This window comes from Capsicum annuum, chromosome 11 (assembly GCF_002878395.1).
Source record: "Capsicum annuum cultivar UCD-10X-F1 chromosome 11, UCD10Xv1.1, whole genome shotgun sequence".
Taxonomy (NCBI): Eukaryota; Viridiplantae; Streptophyta; class Magnoliopsida; order Solanales; family Solanaceae; genus Capsicum; species Capsicum annuum.
In genome coordinates, this window is record NC_061121.1 from 225,556,516 (window position 1) to 225,564,313 (window position 7,798).

The following is a 7,798-nucleotide window of genomic DNA, read 5'->3' on the forward strand; positions in this document are numbered from 1 at the left end:
GAGTTTGCTCGTAGTAAGCAGGGTCTTTTTCTATGTCAATGAAAATACACTCTGGATATTTTATCTGAAGCAAGACTTTTTGGAGCTAAACCTGTCTCTACTCCGATGGTTCAAAACCATCAACTTGGCTCACTATGGGCGAGTTATGTGTGGATTCCAGAAGTCATCATTGCTTAGTGGGATGTCTTTTTTACCTCACAATTACTGGACCAGAGATTTGTTATTCCATTATACTTTATCTTAGTTCCTTTAGGCTTCAAGAGTCGAACATTATGATGCTGCCTTACGAGTCTTGAAACATTTAAAGAGTAGCCTGGGCCAAGGACTTTTCTTCTTAGTTGATAGAAATATACATTTATATGCATTTCATGACTCTGATTGAGCTAGTTTCCCCTCGACATGCTGGCTATTTTATTCCCTTAGGCAATTTGCCAATCTCTTGGAAAAGAAAAACAACCTGCTGTATCTCGTTCCTCTGCAGAGGTTGAGTATAGGTCTATCAAAACCACCACATGTAGCTCATTTTTCTCAAGTCATTCTTAACTTAATTAGGGGTCTTTCATCAACAACCAATGCGGGTGACAACCAGGCTGCTCTGAACATTGGGGCAAACCCAGTTTTCCACGAATGTACCAAGCATATTGAAATTTACTGCCACTATGTTCGCGAGCATCTTATTAAGAAAAATATTGCTACAACTTATGTGAGTACACATTTTCAACTCACTCACATATTCACCAAAGCTTTGGGTCACCCACAATTTTCTTTTCAACATTGTAAGTTAGGCATTTGTCATCTGCACGCTCAAACTTGAGGGGGAGTATTGGACACGATGCATATAAGAAATGCAGGAAACTTTATTTTCTATATTTGGTAGGTAATATTTCTATAATATTTTGTATCTTAGAATAGAATATATTTGTATCATAGAATAGACTTAGGGGTTGGAACAAACTTTGTATAAAGAAGGAGGCTACTCTGTGAATACAAACAAAGTTTTAATTTGCACAACTATTCTTTATCATTTATGATGTTATTCCTATAATTAAATTCATCCATTTAAGAAGCGAACCACCCCTATGTGGGAAAAACATAAGTTTTAGGTAATGAGCCTTCTGAATTAATACTTTCTTTGTTAACCATCTAATTCTCTTTAAGCCCATAATTTTACATATTCAAATTATGAATCATCTTTTAAGAACATTTCATTTTCATTTCATCAACCATCCACTTTGTGTAAAGTTTCATATCATGATGGTATCTCATACCAAGCGTTGCAAGTCATCTTTTCATAGATCTTAGCATCATTATAGAGGTTGTGAATATTCTTACATTTCACTAATAAAATTCACACTTATAAAATGTCATTGGAGACCTTTCAAAACACTCCTTAAAAGTTATGATGGTTAGGACTTGGTAAAGTAAACAAATCATCATAAATTCTATCCTCAAATACATATTACTCCCAATAGTACCTTAAACATTATAACATAAGAAAATAATTCATCATAAAGCATAACTTGAGGTTTGTAGAAAGCACTTTTCAAAGCATTTACTTGAATCATGACTATTTGGGTCTTTGTGAAAGGACAAGAAAATCAATAAACTTAGCCTTTTCAAAGCCATTTTATAATTAAAAATTCATAAAATCTATAATATCAAAATATTCATAATATCTCAACTTTTAGAGCTCATGCATTCTCAAGTTCATAACAAGATCAGAAAATACCCAATTACCCCTTGAACTATACCCAAAAAGGCTATGACACACCTCAACTTAAAGTGGGTCCTATCACCCCCTGAACTAATTAAAAGTGTAATTTTGACACCCTTAGTTCCTATGTGGCACATACGTAGCACATACATGTGCCTACATGGACACTTCATTGTGTTGTGCCACGTATGTGCCACGTAGGCACTAAGGGTGTTAAAATTACACTTTAATTAGTTCAGCGGGTAATAGGACCCCTTTAAGTTGAGACGTGTCATGAAATTTTTGGGTATGGTTCAGGGCGGTAATTGGGTATTATCTCCAACAAGAATTATAGAAAGTTAGACACCAATAGTTTCATGAAAGGGATGCATAATTGGAGAGACTTCAATAGTGAAATTAATGAACTCAAGAATTGTTGAGATTTGTAGAGTAAAGTTCAAAAACATAGATTTACATGCCTGTGTAAAGAAACTAAGGAATAACCTTGATGAAGAAGCCCTACTCTTGATCCTTGATAATACTTGAGAGTTGGAGGATTTGAGAGTGTGGAAAGAATTTATCAATTTGATTTTTATTACAATCAGTTTTCGAGATTTTAAGGTAGGAAGGACGGTTTCATAAAACATAAAATAACTAAAATGCCCTTAAAAATTAATCAGAGTTGGGAAAATCTCATCATTTATGATTGTTGCTCACTAAAACACAATGTTAGTATCTTGAAAAGAAGACTCAAGAACCTTCAATTTAACAGGTAATGGGTCACATAATTCTACATATTCTAGGAAGAATGATCATTTTAATTTGATCCTAGTAAGAATTTATACGAAAGCTCCATCGATAGAAAGATTCTCAGCTCAACTTGGTGATAGAGGTTTCCTATGACCATAATTCATATCCAAAGTACTAAACACAGTAGAGAACAAAAATTAAAACTTATATTCAATTAATAATCATCGGGTTTGGATCTACACGCATACAAATAGTCCAAATACTAGACCAAAAGTTTGGGGTGTTGCAAATTTGTTGAATATCTAACTATATAGGGTACTTGGTATATAGAGAGAGCACGAGACTAATGACACATTTTTTTGGATCTTCTGGGATCTCATGGAGGACTAGGTACTTGAAATTTTACAACGGCACTGAGCATGGAATAGCTTGAAAATAATCATTTTGAGCTTGGATGGATAAAGATGAACTGACCCTAATTCATCAAAATCTCTCTCTAGTGGCTATGATCAAATAGCAGGTATCCAGGTAAATGTTTATTGACTATATCTAACACAATTTGATATACCATTATAGGTATGCACACATTGCAAGAAGGGAGAAATCAAGAAGTGGAAATCATCTAGGCAGCTGAAGGTATGTGCTGAAAAGTTTAGAAGAGGGACTATGTTCCTCTTCACATGTAGTACCATTAACTGCACTTATAAAATCTTTGAAACTATCTTAAATGGCACATAGATTTCTTTTTCACACTCTTTTGTAATGTTGTCATGTGTCATTTGAAACTCAATCATAGTCTCCTTTTCTTGACACGATACGTTGATTCTGCTATTTTTAAAGGCATAATTGTAATCATTCCTTTAATTCAACACCTTTTCTAAAGGACAATCAAAAAATTCTAAAAACCGTTAGTCTGATAGTTCCTTCTAAATAGTCTTTTCCCAAACCCCACTCTTCTCTCTGAACCACTTTTTAAATACTTTGGACCCTCCTTAGACTTATCTAGTGATTTAATTCAAATAAAGGCTTTGATGAAAATAATAAGGTTCAACCATCTCTCTAGGTTGCATAACCCATTTAGATCGTTCTATTCGTGCCTGAAAAATGACCTCATCGGTCCGCTCCTTTTAATGGAAAAGATCTGGGTCAGGCCTCATGAAATAATTTAGTGGAGATTGTAAAGAATGTACAAGAAAGAGAAGAATTAAATGTCACGTAGGAGACTGCATGCATTCAGGAACCTAGTTCCTCAAATATGTCCAAACATAGGGAAGTGGTGGAATGTAACACCCCGTAGTTTTGTTCGACTTGATGTCACCTAGAGCCATGTTTGAGAGGCTAGCATCTTGAAAATACTGTAAGTGTAAAAAGGAACTTAGTCATTTTGAGCTCCTCATCATTGATGATCTTAATCATCCTGACCCTCAATAGTTGACGTGTTAGCTAGTTCATGATCTAGGAAGTCAATAGGTGTTCTCGGACAAGTTTTGGATTTTTTGGACTGCGTTTACACCTTGTTTGGTATCCCAAAATAGTGGACCAACACGATCATGGTGAGCCGTGTCGCCCATCGCGTTGGTCAATTTTTATGCAGGAAATGCCAGGAAAAAGTAATGAGTCTTGGCGCGATTAGGGAGTGATGCGTCGGGTATCGCATCGATGCCGTCGACCCGCCGCATCGCCAATCACATCGATGCCCAGTTGTTTCAGCTTTTAAAATCCGCATTTTAAGGGAAATTGGGTCATTTTGCCTTATTCTAATACACACCAAATACGAGATTAAAACATCATATCAGCACGTTAGGTTGGTTTTCATGAAAAATAACTCTCTTAACATCAATTGATAACCCTAGCCTCTTCTTTTAAGATCAAGAGTTCATCCTTGCAAGTTAATAGTTTCAAGAACTATGGTGAAATTCAGAATTCACTCTTACTCCTAAAAAACATAAGGTATGTGGGGTTTTCCTAAAAACTACATGGGCATAGTAAATTCTTTTAACTAAGCAAAAGGATTAGAAATCATGATTTTACGAAAAGGGTTTTGGATTTACAATTATAATCATGTTTTAGAATCCTTAAGAATATTGTTTTGGTCTTTAGGCCTTCCCTTGAAAATGATTTGATTAGTATATATGTATGTATGCATTGAAACTTTGAATTGTGAATTGAGAGCATGAAATATCGAATCTCCTCCCCTTCTATTACTTCGTTACTCGATTTATAAGTTATGAATCCTTACATTTCATGGTTTTAATGAAGGAATCAAGATCCTAATTATTTTATGTGAATTTTATGATGATTAAGAATGGGAGAGAGGAATGTTATTATGATTTAAAATGCTGAGATTGATAAACGAAGAAATATCTGGAATGTTTTTCAGAAATTGGCCACCACTTATTTTAATTATTAAATAATTGGAAAGCCTTTGTGTGATTTTGACTTATGATTTGAGATATGAATTTTCTTATACTATATGCATGTTCAAGTGGCCTTAACATTGTTTAGAATGAAATAATCATACATGGCACTTTATGACATAATTATTCAACTTATAAGTCTTGGTATGACGATACCAAATAAGACAATGCTATAACAGACACAGACTAGTATTGAAATCAAATTTCTTTCAGACTCTCATGATTTTGAATTCAGAATAATACATGTTTAGAAAAGGCTAAAATAGGGCAGAAAGAGATGTTAGGTGGTTCCCCTAAGAAGGCACGAGTTCAGATAATTCATTGCCCAAAATAGTGTTGTGCTGATACTGGTATATTATTCTAGGATGGCCTAGTTCCCTGTGGCGTGTCAGACTCAGGCATTCCAACCCTTGTGGAAAACTTTGGTTGGGGGATTCCCCGCCGAGTCAATGGCGGATTACATATAATTCGTGGAATATCAGACTTGTTAGGGAGTGTCACCTAACTCAGAAGTAATACAAAGAATTGAATTATATTGACATGAACGTTTTATGATTATTAAATAAGTGCCCAAGTGTTTTGAACTATATCGTACTTGATGATTTGTAATTTTCTCTCACTTATTATATATATATATATAAACACATTATTTTGTATTTCTCTGTGTACCAATACATCTGTATTGACCCCCTACCTTCCAGGTTCTGAGTCTCAGTCTAGGGGTCCTGCTAAGCAGTAGATTTCTTTAGGTAGGAGTGAAGAGTGCAGTTGGTGAGCCTTCTATATTTTATAAGGCCTATTTTCTTTCACTCATTTATCATTTATTATGGTTTTGGTCAATTGGGAGCCTTGTCCCAGATTTAGACAAATTTTGATGTCTTATGTAGTAGAGATTTTGCAGATGGAAAAAGTAGTTGCTTTTATGTTGAAAAACATATTTTCATACTATTGAATAGATTTTAGATTTATGACCATGATTCCATTTCATTTTCTATTTTCCACACTTTTTTTTGTATATAATGGTGTATTTGATTACAAGTTAGAAGGGCTCTCGGGCCTTCATGGATAGGGATGCTAGTCACGGCCAGAGCCTTGATTCGGTTCGTGATAAAATTGGTTTCAAAGCACAGTTCATCATCCCAGGGTGTCTTCAAAATCACATCGGTTAGAGCCTTGTTTATGGATTGTAGCGCGCCACACTTATAAGCAGGAGGCTACTAGGAGTTTAGGAATGTTTCCACTCTTTGTGATTTAGTTCATGATTTAGAGTCTAATCTGTCCTCTAATCAATGATCTCTTGTATTTCAGAAAAGCAGCCATGCCTCCATGTCGCTCTAACGATCAAAATGCCCAGACTGATGAGGTCTGTCTTAGTCATGGGATGAGGACACACAATATTGCTCAGATTCTAGAAGTTATTGTTACTCTGAGAGTACCACCTACTTAGACCAGCCAACCTAGGGAACCTAGAGCACTCCGGTTGGGGACTAACCATACCTAACCTCACGAGAGAGAGGTATCAAATGCATAATTCAGGCAGTTAATACATATGCTTGCATAGTGGCCATACAGACCCAACAGTTAGAGGATGTAGACTCTGCGTCTGGCATAGTTCAGACTACTAGAGTGGGTCAGTTTATGCGCATTAACCCGCCTAGATTTTTAGGTACGAAAGTATAGGAGGATCCATAGGAGTTTGTGGATAAAATGGAGAAGATTTTTAGGGTGATGCATGTAGACGAGGTAGAAGGGGTGGAATTAGTAGGTTATCAGGTTAAAAAAGTTGTGAATTATTGGTATACCAAGTGGGAAGACTCAAAGGGTGAGAATGCTGAGCCTACAATATGGGGTGAGTTCGTGGAAGCCTTTCTAAATTGATTCTTTCCTCTAGAGTTGAGAGAGGCCAAAAATAAAGAGTTTACTAAACCAAGGAAAAGTGAGTGTCAAGGAGTAAACTCTGAGATTCAACCAACTAGCCCATTATGCTCCAGAGTTGGCTAGTAATATGAGAGCCGGTATGAGGAAATTTGCATTCGTCCTTTTAGATGACTTAGTACTCGAATACAATGGGGAAATGCTGAACAGGTAGATGCACTTCTCCAAACTGTCAGTCCATATACAGCAGGTTGAGGAGAAGAAAAAAAAGAATCACTAAATCTAGAGAGAAGGTCAGGCAAGCCAAGAGGGCCAAAATAGCAGACTAGAGCCATATTCAGCCGCAAAGTGCTCATTAGGGTAACAGATGACAGAATAAAAAGTTTTGGCGTAATGCACAGTCTGCAGCTAGCGCCTCTGCACCCAGACCCCCAGTTGACCGATGATCTTAGAATTTTCAAACTAATCATGGATTCAGGGCACAGGTTACCCATTCCCAGGGCAGTATGGCTTAGCAGCATCATATGTTTCCATGGTGTGAGACTTGCAATAAGCATCATGCAGGGAGGAGTTAGCTGGGTACACTGGTATGCTATTTATGTGGTCTGTCGAGTCATTTCCAGAGAGATTGTCCTTTTTCTAGAAGGAATGTTGGTGGTGATAAGTCACAGGAAAATTCTTCTGTGCCACAACCGCCTCAAAATGGTGCCACTTTAGCTGCAGGGAGCGGTCATAACTTTTTGTAAGCTTTGTCAAATCGCTAGCATAAAGAGGCCTCAACAGATGTAGTCATGGGTATGTTACAAATTTTCTCTCATGATGTGTATGTGCTACTTGATCCCGGGTCTACCTTGATCTCGAATGTTCCTAAAACAGCTTTCCGAATCTGCTACGGTCATTTTGAATTCCTATTCATGTCCTTTGGATTGACTAATGCCCCTGTAGCTTTCATGGACCTAATGAATAGGGTATTACATCAGTTTCTAGAACTATTTGTCATAGTTTTCATTGATAATATTTTAATTTATTCTAAGAGTGAGGAGGACCATGCCAATCACCTATA